Genomic DNA, 14,998 nt, shown 5'->3' with positions numbered 1-14,998 from the left:
ACATAAGACATCTTCCCTGCCACTGTCACATATGCCCCTACCCTCACTCCCATTGTCACATAAGACATATTCCCTGCCATTGTCACATATGCCCCCACCCTCACTCCCATTGTCACATAAGACATATTCCCTACCACTGTCACATATGCCCCCACCCTCACTCCCATTGTCACATAAGACATCTTCCCTGCCACTGTCACATTTGCCCCCCCTCACTCTTATTGTCACATAAGACATCTTCCCAGCCACTGTCACATAAGCCCCCACCCTCACTCCCATTCACATAAGACATCTTCCCTGCCATTGTCACATATGCCCCCCTTCACTCTTATTGTCACATAAGACATCATTCCTGCCACTGTCACATATGCCCCCACCCTCACTCCCATTGTCACATAAGACATCTTCCCTGCCACTGTCACATATGCCCCCACCCTCACTCTTATTGTCACATAAGACATCTTCCCTGCCACTGTCACATATGCCCACCCTCACTCCCATTGTCACATAAGACATATTCCCTGCCATTGTCACATATGCCCCCCCTCACTCTTATTGTCACATAATACATCTTCCCTGCCACTGTCACATATGCCCCCACCCTCACTCCCATTGTCACATAAGACATCTTCCCTGCCATTGTCACATATGCCCCCCCCTCACTCCCATTGTCACATAAGACATCTTCCCTGCCACTGTCACATATGCCCCCAACCTCACTCTTATTGTCACATAAGACATATTCCCTGCCACTGTCACATATGCCCACCCTCACTCCCATTATCACATAAGACATCTTCCCTGCCACTGTCACATATGCCCCCACCCTCACTCTTATTGTCACATAAGACATCTTCCCTGCCACTGTCACATATGCCCCCACCCTCACTCTTATTGTCACATAAGACATATTCCCTGCCACTGTCACATATGCCCCCACCCTCACTCTTATTGTCACATAAGACATATTCCCTGCCATTGTCACATATGCCCCCACCCTCACTCTTATTGTCACATAAGACATATTCCCTGCCATTGTCACATATGCCCCCCCTCGCTCTTATTGTCACATAAATCATCTTCCCTGCCATTGTCACATATGCCCCCCCTCACTCCCATTGTCACATAAATCATCTTCCCTGCCACTGTCACATATGCCCCCCCTCACTCCCATTGTCACATAAGACATCTTCCCTGCCACTGTCACATATGCCCCCACCCTCACTCTTATTGTCACATAAGACATCTTCCCTGCCACTGTCACATATGCCCCCACCCTCACTCTTATTGTCACAAAAGACATCTTTCCTGCCATTGTCACATATGCCCCCACCCTCACTCTTATTGTCACATAAAACATCTTCCCTGCCACTGTCACATATGCCCCCCCTCACTCCCATTGTCACATAAATCATCTTCCCTGCCATTGTCACATATGCCCCCACCCTCACTCCCATTGTCACATAAGACATCTTCCCTGCCATTGTCACATATGCCCCCCCTCACTCTTATTGTCACATAAGACATCTTCCCTGCCACTGTCACATATGCCCCCCCCTCACTCCCATTGTCACATAAGACATCTTCCCTGCCACTGTCACATATGCACCCACCCTCACTCTTATTGTCACATAAGACATCTTCCCTGCCACTGTCACATATGCCCCCACCCTCACTCTTATTGTCACATAAGACATCTTCCCTGCCACTGTCACATATGCCCCCACCCTCACTCCCATTGTCACATAAGACATCTTCCCTGCAACTGTCACATATGCCCCCCCTCACTCCCATTGTCACATAAGACATATTCCCTGCCATTGTCACATATGCCCCCACCCTCACTCTTATTGTCACATAAGACATCTTCCCTGCCACTGTCACATATGCCCCCACCCTCACTCTTATTGTCACATAAGACATCTTCCCTGCCACTGTCACATATGCCCCCACCCTCACTCTTATTGTCACATAAGACATCTTCCCTGCCACTGTCACATATGCCCCCACCCTCACTCCCATTGTCACATAAGACATCTTCCCTGCCATTGTCACATATGCCCCCACCCTCACTCTTATTGTCACATAAGACATATTCCCTGCCATTGTCACATATGCCCCCCCCCTCGCTCTTATTGTCACATAAATCATCTTCCCTGCCATTGTCACATATGCCCCCCCTCACTCCCATTGTCACATAAATCATCTTCCCTGCCATTGTCACATATGCCCCCCCCTCACTCCTATTGTCACATAAGACATCTTCCCTGCCATTGTCACATATGCCCCCCCCTCACTCCCATTGTCACATAAGACATCTTCCCTGCCACTGTCACATATGCCCCCACCCTCACTCTTATTGTCACATAAGACATCTTCCCTGCCACTGTCACATATGCCCCCCCTCGCTCTTATTGTCACATAAATCATCTTCCCTGCCATTGTCACATATGCCCCCCCTCACTCCCATTGTCACATAAATCATCTTCCCTGCCATTGTCACATATGCCCCCCCTCACTCCCATTGTCACATAAGACATCTTCCCTGCCATTGTCACATATGCCCCCCCCTCACTCCCATTGTCACATAAGACATCTTCCCTGCCACTGTCACATATGCCCCCACCCTCACTCTTATTGTCACATAAGACATCTTCCCTGCCACTGTCACATATGCCCCCACCCTCACTCTTATTGTCACATAAGACATCTTCCCTGCCACTGTCACATATGCCCCCCCTCACTCCCATTGTCACATAAATCATCTTCCCTGCCATTGTCACATATGCCCCCCCTTACTCCCATTGTCACATAAATCATCTTCCCTGCCATTGTCACATATGCCCCCCCTCACTCCCATTGTCACATAAATCATCTTCCCTGCCATTGTCACATATGCCCCTGCCCTTACTCCCTTTGTCACATAAGACATCTTCCCTGCCACTGTCACATATGCCCCCCCTCACTCTTATTGTCACATAAGACATATTCCCTGCCACTGTCACATATGCCCCCCCTCATTCCCATTGTCACATAAGACATATTCCCTGCCATTGTCACATATGCCCCCACCCTCACTCCCATTGTCACATAAGACATATTCTCTGCCACTGTCACATATGCCCCCACCCTCACTCCCATTCACATAAGACATCTTCCCTGCCACTGTCACATATGCACCCCTCACTCTTATTGTGACATAAGACATATTCCCTGCCATTGTCACATATGCACCCCCTCACTCCCATTGTCACATATGCCCCCACCCTCACTCCCATTCTCACATAAATCATCTTCCCTGCCATTGTCACATATGCCCCCCCTCACTCCCATTGTCACATAAATCATCTTCCCTGCCATTGTCACATATGCCCCTGCCATTACTCCCATTGTCACATAAGACATATTCCCTGCCATTGTCGCATATGCCCCCCTCACTCTTATTGTCACATAAGACATCTTCCCTGCCACTGTCACATATGCCCCTACCCTCACTCCCATTGTCACATAAGACATATTCCCTGCCATTGTCACATAAGCCCCCACCCTCACTCCCATTGTCACATAAGACATATTCCCTACCACTGTCACATATGCCCCCACCCTCACTCCCATTGTCACATAAGACATCTTCCCTGCCACTGTCACATTTGCCCCCCCTCACTCTTATTGTCACATAAGACATCTTCCCAGCCACTGTCACATAAGCCCCCACCCTCACTCCCATTCACATAAGACATCTTCCCTGCCATTGTCACATATGCCCCCCTTCACTCTTATTGTCACATAAGACATCATTCCTGCCACTGTCACATATGCCCCCACCCTCACTCCCATTGTCACATAAGACATCTTCCCTGCCACTGTCACATATGCCCCCACCCTCACTCTTATTGTCACATAAGACATCTTCCCTGCCACTGTCACATATGCCCCCACCCTCACTCCCATTGTCACATAAGACATATTCCCTGCCATTGTCACATATGCCCCCCCTCACTCTTATTGTCACATAAGACATCTTCCCTGCCACTGTCACATATGCCCCCACCCTCACTCCCATTGTCACATAAGACATCTTCCCTGCCATTGTCACATATGCCCCCCCTCACTCCCATTGTCACATAAGACATCTTCCCTGCCACTGTCACATATGCCCCCAACCTCACTCTTATTGTCACATAAGACATATTCCCTGCCACTGTCACATATGCCCACCCTCACTCCCATTATCACATAAGACATCTTCCCTGCCACTGTCACATATGCCCCCACCCTCACTCTTATTGTCACATAAGACATCTTCCCTGCCACTGTCACATATGCCCCCACCCTCACTCTTATTGTCACATAAGACATATTCCCTGCCACTGTCACATATGCCCCCACCCTCACTCTTATTGTCACATAAGACATATTCCCTGCCACTGTCACATATGCCCCCACCCTCACTCCCATTGTCACATAAGACATCTTCCCTGCCATTGTCACATATGCCCCCACCCTCACTCTTATTGTCACATAAGACATATTCCCTGCCATTGTCACATATGCCCCCCCTCGCTCTTATTGTCACATAAATCATCTTCCCTGCCATTGTCACATATGCCCCCCCTCACTCCCATTGTCACATAAATCATCTTCCCTGCCACTGTCACATATGCCCCCCCTCACTCCCATTGTCACATAAGACATCTTCCCTGCCACTGTCACATATGCCCCCACCCTCACTCTTATTGTCACATAAGACATCTTCCCTGCCACTGTCACATATGCCCCCACCCTCACTCTTATTGTCACAAAAGACATCTTTCCTGCCATTGTCACATATGCCCCCACCCTCACTCTTATTGTCATATAGGACATGTTCCCTGCCACTGTCACATATGCCCCCCTCACTCCCATTGTCACATAAGACATCTTTCCTGCCATTGTCACATATGCCCCCCCTGACTCCCATTCACATAAGACATCTTCCCTGCCATTGTCACATATGCCCCCACCCTCACTCCAATTGTCACATAAGGCATCTTCCCTGCCAGTGTCACATATGCCCCCACCCTCCCTCTTATTGTCACATAAGACATCTTCCCTGCCATTGTCACATATGCCCCCACCCTCACTCTTATTGTCACATAAGGCATCTTCCCTGCCACTGTCACATATGCCCCCACCCTCACTCTTATTGTCACATAAGACATCTTCCCTGCCATTGTCACATATGCCCCCACCCTCACTCTTATTGTCACATAAGACATCTTCCCTGCCACTGTCACATATGCCCCCCCTCACTCCCATTGTCACATAAGACATATTCCCTGCCACTGTCACATATGCCCCCCCTCACTCCCATTCACATAAGACATCTTCCCTGCCATTGTCACATATGCCCCCACCCTCACTCTTATTGTCACATAAGACATCTTCCCTGCCATTGTCACATATGCCCCCACCCTCGCTCTTATTGTCACATAAGACATATTCCCTGCCACTGTCACATATGCCCCCCTCACTCCCATTGTCACATAAGACATATTCCCTGCCACTGTCACATATGCCCCCACCCTCACTCCCATTGTCACATAAGATATATTCCCTGCCACTGTCACATATGCCCCCCCTCACTCCCATTGTCACATAAGACATCTTCCCTGCCATTGTCACATATGCCCCCATCCTCGCTCTTATTGTCACATAAGACATCTTCCCTGCCACTGTCACATATGCCCCCACCCTCGCTCTTATTGTCACATAAGACATCTTCCCTGCCACTGTCACATATGCCCCCACCCTCACTCCCATTGTCACATAAGACATCTTTCCTGCCACTGTCACATATGCCCCCACCCTCGCTCTTATTGTCACATAAGACATCTTCCCTGCCATTGTCACATATGCCCCCACCCTCACTCTTATTGTCACATAAGACATCTTCCCTGCCATTGTCACATATGCCCCCCCCTCACTCCCATTCACATAAGACATCTTCCCTGCCATTGTCACATATGCCCCCACCCTCACTCTTATTGTCACAAAAGACCCTCAACTTCTCTGCATTATCATATATGCCCCCACCCTTACTCCCATTGTCACATAAATCATCTTCCCTGCCACTGTCACATATGCCCCCACCCTCACTCCCATTGTCACATAAGACATCTTTCCTGCCACTGTCACATATGCCCCCACCCTCTTATTGTCACAAAAGACCCTCAATTTCTCTGCATTATCACATGTGCCCCCGCCCTTACTCTCATTGTCACATAAGACCCTCATCTTCCCTGCCATTATCACGTTTCCACCCTCACTCCCTTTGTCACATAAGACCCTCATTTTCCCTGCCATTGTCACATATGACCCCTTCCTCACTCCTGTTGTCACATAAGACCCTCATCTTCTTTGCCATTGCACATATGCCCCCACCATCACTTCCATTGTCACATAAGATGTTCACCTTTTTGCCATTGTCACATAAGCCTCCACCCTCACTCCCATTGTCACATAAGACCCTCATCTTCCGTACCGTGTCACATATGCCCCCACCATCACTTCCATTGTCACATAAGATGTTCACCTTTTTGCCATTGTCACATATGCCTCCACCCTCACTCCCATTGTCACATAAAACCCTCATCTTCCCTGCCATTTTCACATAAGACCCTCATCTTCCCACCGTGTCACATATGACCCCACCCTCACACCCATTGTCACATAAGACCCTAATTTTCCCTGCCAATCTCACATATGCCCCAACCATCACTCCCATTGTCACATAAGACCCTAATTTTCCCTGCCAATCTCACATATGCCCCAACCATCACTCCCATTGTCACATAAGATCCTCATCTTCCCTGCCATTGTCACATATGACCCCACAATCACTCCCATTGTAACATAAGACCCTCATTTTCCCTGCCATTTTCACATATGCCCCAACCATCACTCCTATTGCCATATAAGAGCCTCATTTTCCTTGCCATTGTCACATATGCCTCAACCATCACTCCCATTATCACATAAGCCCCCACCCTCTGTCTCATTGTTGCATATTTCCCCAACCCTCACTCTCATGCCACACATGACTCTCATCATCTAAGGAGTAGGGTTGCTGAGAGTTTTGGCGAGTACCAATACTGGGGGCAGCTCGCCAAGTGGTGGCATGGAAATGCCACAATGGTTGACCTTTCAAAGAAACTGAAGAGGGCATGGCTGTGCCCTATTTGGGGGCTTAGTTACACCTCCCTGGCAGGCTCAGAGAGGCCTGGGTTAATTTCTTATTGCTCTTGGCACCCCTGTTAATTAGTTAATAAGGATGAAGTGGAAGAAGAAGGGAGAGAAATGAGAAGGTTCAGAGCAGGAGTAAAATTGTGTTGTGATAGGCACAGGGGAATAAAGTGAGGTTAGGGGTTAGCTGTAAAAAGATGGGTAAAGAAAGAGAGGACAGATAACCAAAGTAAGGAAGCAGAGATAAACAATGGGGCATGGTGGTAGATGGACTGCCACAGGTGGGAAGACAGAAGTGCACATACAAAATTAGAGACAGACACGCAAAGTTGAGGGTAGAAGGGATAAATACAAAGGAGATTCAGATGTACATGTACAAAAAGGGGAACAGAAGCACATATGGAGGGAAATAGGTACATATGGAGACAAGAGTAACAAACACAAAGTGGAAGATAGAAAGTGATAGGTAGAGACAAACAGACAGACTCACTGGAGGGGAATGTGTACAACAGAACTGTGAAGGAATCAGGATGAGAAGGAAAGCTGGCGAGGAATCGCACACCCAGAGGGGGATGAGGAGAGGCTGGTCCAGGAGGCAGACACGTGCACAGGAAGTGGCAGCACCCCCTATATGCTGCCTCTCCATGGGAACAGGCAGCATGCAGCAAATTCTGACAGCCCATTGTACTATTAGGACATATATTCATGTGGGACTGGCTCGGGGCAGATGCCCACCTGACAACCAGCTCAGCCCAGCATTGATGATGAAAATGTTTGAGGAAATCTATGATACAGTATTGAGATATTACTAGTGCAAAGAGCTTGTCCCACCACCACGGCGATGCATGCCTCTTGGTACAAATATAAGTGGGATGTTAAAACCCCCTTCCCCGCCCCCGATGTAAAAACGCAATGAGTTGCTAGGTGTTGAAGCGCATAAAGAAAATATGCTTGTATATGTTACACAGGAAATTGAAGGAAAACACACATCCCTGCTTTAGCAATTTGCTTAAGTAATTTCTGTGTGTATGGAGATGTGTTTAGCACTATTCTTAGAGAAAACAGCTGCAGGGCCGCTGACATCATTCGGCATAACTTGGCCAGATTGTTTTAAACTTTTTTATTGTCCATAATGCCACAGTTTCAAATAAACTGAACTGTAAACTTGGTAGCCGGATTATTTTTCCTAACGTTTGCTCCAAAACACAAATTTGTTTTCCAAGGTCAGCTGTTAAATATAGCACGCAGTGATGTTATCCGTCACTCTGATCAAACTCAAGAAATTCATTAAGTCACAGAACAGCGTTTTATTAATGTTTGAGAAGTAATTGCTGGTTGCTATAGCAAAATAGTAGTCAAGTTTACAATACAAAGTTTGATCTGAGTAAGAAACAAGACAAACAATAGTATTCAGGACATTAGCATTGCCGGGGCTTCTGGTCATTACTACCTGTAAAAACTGAGGAGCCCCAGGGTGAGAAGACGGTTGCATTACAGAAGAGAATTATTGTGGCAAGGTACTGTATAGTTGAATTTACAGTCAATAGCAGCGGTTCCAAAACTAGGTGCCATGACGCTCCTGCAAGGGTGCCATGGGCACGTGGTCTGGTCCCAAATCAAATGATTTGAACTGGCATCTTTGAAGGCTGGGCCATGCATTTGCTGTTGCTTTAGAGTGGCAGCTGGGGCCATTTACACAGGCTGTGCTGCTTACTGTGCGCCAGGGCGTCCCCACCACCTTCTGCACTTCTTCTTCTATTCTACTTATGCACATGGCTTCCTAAACACAGAGGGCCTGATTCAGAACCGCTCGCGAGCGCTGAACGCTAGCAAGCGGGTCGATGTTGGGCCAGTGCTCCGTTGGTTACCACCCACCCGTTGGTTATCACCCACAGCTATAGCGAGCGTCCATGATGATGGTCGCGATGGTCAAGACCATCGCGACCATCGTGCTTGCGACGAGACCCTGCAGTAGGGTCTCGCTGCCGCAAGCCCTGGAGTGATTTTGGCTCTATCAGAGCCAAAATCACTCCCACTGATATCACTACTGATGTCAGTGGGGCCGGACTCAGACATGGGAACGCCTCCGTCTGGCAGCCACGCCCCGGCACACCCACCAAAGGGGGCGTGCTTTCACTCACCATCGACAGCACGCCCCCTTTGGTGCGAGACCCCGAGCAACGGATTCCCCGTCGCTCGCCGGGTCTCACGCATGCGCACGACGGAGCTCCCTCCGTCATGCGCATGCGCAATTAGGCACCATCGACCCGCTTGCGAGCGTACAGCGCTCGCGAGCGGGTCAGAATCAGGCCCCATGTCCGATTGTGGGAAGGGGCGTGGTGCCACAAACACGTTATATTGCTAATCAGATCCTCATTCCACCCAAGTTATCATTTCAAATGTGATCTGACATTTTACAATTGTTGCATCTCTTGTCAATTATTTGGTTGCTTTAAACTGTGATGCTAATAGTCACACAAATTGTGCGTTTACTGTATATGTGTATAGTTACAGTGATGAAACAATAATGTTAATTATAACTTATAAGTATAAATAATAAATAGAATTAGTTATTAAATGTGTGTACTATTGTATGATTATTATTTAATGAATGTATTAGTGTTATAAGTTAGGCAGCGGCTACATGTTGCTCTCAAGCTGTTGTACAACTGTAAGTCACAGACGATACAAAAGTATTTCCTCTTGTTTTTAGAATTCAGTATAAACTAACTTTTCATAAATAGTTTACAATATAGTTTTATAGGACTATAAGAAGTTGCTTTGGCTGGAAGGATATGCAAAGACTTCTAGTTTTACAAGAGGAAAGCCACTTGTCTGAACCTGGTTTACGGACATAACACACTGTATTGTGAATAAAGGGCCTGATTCAGAGCCGGACGCTCGGAATCAGGGTGTTTTTTTTTTTTTTTTGGAGCGTCCTCCTGGACGCTCGCATAGCTGTGGGTTACCACCCGCAGCTTATGCGAGCGTCCATGATGATGGTCGCGATGGTCAAGACCATCGCGACCATCAGGCTTGCAACGAGACCCTGCGGTAGGGTCTCGGTGACCGCAAGCCCTGGAGTGATTTTGGCTCTATCAGAGCCAAAATCACTCCCACTGACATCACTAGTGATGTCAGTGGGGCCGGACCCAGACGGTAGGCGCCTCCGTCTGGCAGCCACGCCCCCGGCACGCCCACCAAAGGGGTCGTGCTGTCACTAAACATCGACAGCACTCCCCCTTTGGTACGACACCTGGAGCGACAGCTTGGCTGTCGCTATCTGGGTCTCGCGCATGCGCATGACGGAGCTCCCTCTGTCGTGCGCATGCGCACTAGGGCACCATCGACCCACTTGCGAGCGCTCAGCGCTCGCGAGCGGGTCTGAATAAGGCCCAAAGTTAACGTTTTAAATGCAGAGAAACATCTAAAAAGTATCACTCTAACTAGACACACGTAATGTCAGATGATTATTATTTGTCAGATTGTCTTAATAAAATACTTTAAAAAAACAAAAATAGTTTTTTTTATCTTGACCACTTTGTATTTTGTCCCTCGACTTATTTGTAATTATATGATATCTGATACCTGTTCTCCCTTGTAACATTGAGACGTCTTCTGAATAAATAAATGTAAAAACATAAAATGTTTTGTTTAAAAGAAAAATATATATTATATATATAAAAATGGGATGATGCTGACAAATGACAGTAATGACTGTAAAAGTCATGTGTCAGAATCAGGTTTCAGAGTCAGTCATTAATCTTAACCCTATATGATATTGATGTTTTGTTTATAGCATTTTGTCAGCTGTGAAATGGACTCTATTGTGATGCTGTTTATGTGGATTTATTTTTGGGATCCTCTAATTTTGAAGTGCTCCTTAAATGTCAGTGTTACCCTCTAGGCTTGGACGTTCACCTGCACCCAGGTTATATAGTTGTCTACCAAGTTGTCTACCAGTATGAACTGAAGACTACAGTGTAGAATAATATGTACTGGGGCCCTGTGTGGCACAATGTTAACTGGATACTTTGTGTGGCATAATATGAACTAGGGCACTTCTATGGGGCATAAAATGAAATGAACAACAGCTGCAGAGAGAGGTGTCTATCTAAAAGGACTGAGGCCGGGGCACCTTCAATATGTCGCTGTGGTCCCCACAAAGTTCCGGCTACGCCCCTGCCTCTAGGCATAGAATTTGGAGAAGATATCATTATGTTCACAAACAATGTTTAATGTAGTACACTAATGTTGGTGTTGCCATTAAACATGGAGCCTCAACTGGATAGGAAGATACATTTATTTAAGCTACAATTGCACACATAATTAAAAAATCTTTTGAAACGCCAAAGGCAGATTGTTTAGGGTTTGGTTATCCTCCAAAAACATCATCTGCATTTCATTCCCTTTCAGTAGTTATAATATTTCAGCGCTGTTTACTGCTCTGTTGCTTCTCTGCCTGCTGGTACAGAGTCTCGGAAATGTGCTGCGAAAAGTATGCAGCATGTAAAACAATAGCAGAGTCTAATATCATCACAGAAACAAATTATGTGTGGTTGCTGGGAGCAGACGCCGCTTGGCAGGAGAAGGAGAAGCCGCTGCAGTAATGTACAGTCCTTGGGAAGCAATATATTGTATATTCAATTCAGATTTAACAGTAAATTCTTTTGTCAGCAAAGTAAATTGTCATCATTGAGATGTAAAGGGGCTATCCGCCACCAGGTTACTGTAATTTATTTGTACATAAGCTATTGTGATTAAACTTTTACTGCTTTAGATATAAATGTATCCTAAGATTAGTTCTGTTTTTCTATCATGAAAAAAAACTTAGGAGGATATTTATCAAATATTGGAGAGAGATAAGTACCAGCCAATCAGCTTCTTTCATTTCTCTAGCACAGTCTGTAAAATGACAGTTAGAAGCTGATTGGTTGATTACTTTATCTCTCTCCACTTTAACTCTCTCCAAGGTTTGATAACTACCCCCCATTAGGCAGCTAATTCTTCTAACTGACATAAGACAGCTGAAAAGCAGAGGGGATTTAGAGAAATAAAACAATGTAAGCAGTATAAGTTGCAGGAGGGGATGTAAAAGATATAAAATTAATTTAAATAATTTAAAGAGGAATAAAATGGTCACAAGTGCAGGTGTGGTGTCTTCAGGGCCAGCAACAGAAACCTTGGGGCCCGGCACGCTCATGTTTTTGGGGCCCCCTATCCCTTCCCAGTAGGTACATGCAGGTCGGCCATTGGCTCATCCCCATCTGTCTCTACAAGCCTTATCCCCCGTGTCTCTCCAGCCTCATCCTTGCCTGTGTTGCACCAGCCTCATCCTCCCTATGGCCCTGATTCAGAGCCACTCGCTTAGACAGAGCGCTCGCTCTGAATCAGGGCCGGTCTTTATTTTATTTAGAACGGCCTCCTGGCCGCGCGCATAGCTGTGGGTGACCACCCACAGCTATAGCGAGCGGCCAGGAAGATGGTCGCGACCATCGGGCTTGTGACGAGACACTTGTGGTAGGGTCTTGTTGCTGCAAGCCCCACAGAGATTTCGGCTCTAACAGAATCTCTCCACTGACATCACTTGTGATGTCAGTGGGGCCGGCCCCAAATGGTAGGCGTTCACATGGGAACGCCTCCATTTGGGCAGCCAACCCCCGGCCCACCCACCAAAGGGAGCGTGCTGTCACTCAACATCGACAGCACACCCCCTTTGGTGCGAGACCCGGAGTGACGCATTGCCCGTCGCTATCCGGGTTCGAGCATGCGCACGGCGGAGCCGGCTCCGCTGTGCGCATGCGCTCTGGGCCACCATCGATCCGGGTACGCCCCTGAAACGGCATTCAGACGCCTGCGTATGCACCACCACACCCCCGTTTCCATCGCCCACCCCGTCACCACCCACAAACAGCTCATCCTGTCACTCATTCTAGCGGGGGCCTCTGTGCACAGGGTGCAAACGCTTCCCAATCGATTGGACTAGTTCACACACGCGCACGGCGTCTTATACGCATGTGCAGATTGCAAACATCGGCAGGCTACGTACGAACGCATCCTAGCGAACGGGTCTGAATCAGGCCCCAAGTCCTGGTTCAGATCTTCCTGCGGTTCGGAAACTCAAATTTGGATTTCATGCTAAAGGTGCATGCACACGTAACGATTTTGTAACCAACGATTTTCCGTCAGATTATCTGTCAGATTTTCCCTTGAAAAAGTGAACGATTTTTTGAAGTGTAATAAACGATTTTTACAACGATGAACAAAAAATTTTCCTTTCCTTAATGAAAATCGTTATGTTGGACAGTCTGAAATTAACTACAAACTACAATGGGAGTGCGTTTGAACGATTTTCGTTCATCGTTATAACTCGGAAACTGAACGATTTTTTGAACGATTGAACGATAACGACGTCGTTATAGTTAAATCGTTCAAAAAATCGTTACGTGTGTATGCACCTTAACAGGTTAAAATGAGGTCATTGTAGCCTTTTTCCTCACAAAACATGTGAGGGTGGTTTTGAAACCAAAACACAAAGTTGAATCTGGATCCAAAACCAAAACACGGGGGTCGATGCACATCTCTACTGGCAACACTTCTGCCTGTTTAAATCATGGTGAGCAGGTGTAATTTATAGACCATCAGAGATTCCTGTCAGGACCATCAGAGATTCCCGCTAAAAATCCAGCAGCGAAAAGAGTGGAGAAGTGGGCCAGTGGAGACGTTGCCCATATCAACCAATCAGCTTTGAGGAAGCATTTATCAAGTACACTTTATAAAATGATAGGTGGATGCTGATTGGTTGCTATGGGCAACTTCTCGACTGGTCCACTTCTCCACTGCTTGATACATCAACCCCTCAGTATGAACCAGCCAGAGAAGAGACCACTGATGGTCTTGATATATTTAATCAAGCAATGCATACCAATAGATCAAAGCCTGTGTGTGAGAGAGAGATTAGGAACTTACAGAGTGTGTAATAGTATAAAGTCAGCATGTAAGTCCCATCATTAGACAATGCAAGTGCCTCACCTGAACCCACACTGGCCATGCTGTACTTCAGTGCTGGTGGCAAGTTATTGGGCATCACCTTTACAGGATGATCACATTGAATCAAGGACTATGAGGTCTATTTAATAAGCCTTGGATGGAGATAAAGAGAACGGAGATAAAGTACAAGCCAATCAGCTCCTAACTGCCATGTCACAGGCTGGGTTTGAAAAATGACAGCTGATTGGCTGGTACAGGTGTGGAATAAAAGATCTACAGATACAGTAGACACCAGATGTTAGACAGTCCATAGATCGACAGGGATAAAATGTCGACAGGGACAAAATGTCGACACCCTAAAGGCCGACATGTACAAATGGTCGACAGTGTCAATAGGTCGACACTAAAATGGTCGACACGTTTCTTTTTTTAACCCTAATCTTCACCCTAACCCTCCCTCCTGGTGCCTAACCCTAACCGTCCTATCTAGTGCCTAACCCTAACCCTCCGTTAAGTGCCTAACCCTAACCATTGGGGTAAGTGCCTAACCCTTCTCTCTCCCCGGCAGCCAGCAGCGGCACTAGTCTGCACCCCGAGTCTATAGCGCATGCGCAGGTCACCAGGAAAATGGTGCAGCCGCCATTTCCAGAAGTTTTATGCAGGGCTGCGACAGCTGACGCGGGACTTGGGAGAGCTGGGTGCAGGGTGTGTGGTGTGGGCCCCCCTTGGTGTGCACCGAACACCCTACACTCATTATAGATGCACCCCAGGTCCACTGCTTAGT

Source organism: Taudactylus pleione, unplaced genomic scaffold (assembly GCF_031769625.1).
Source record: "Taudactylus pleione unplaced genomic scaffold, aTauple2 ptg000611l, whole genome shotgun sequence".
In the NCBI taxonomy this organism is placed as follows: domain Eukaryota; kingdom Metazoa; phylum Chordata; class Amphibia; order Anura; family Myobatrachidae; genus Taudactylus; species Taudactylus pleione.
The sequence above is the reverse complement of the archived record's forward strand: the minus strand, read 5'-3'. Positions refer to the sequence as shown.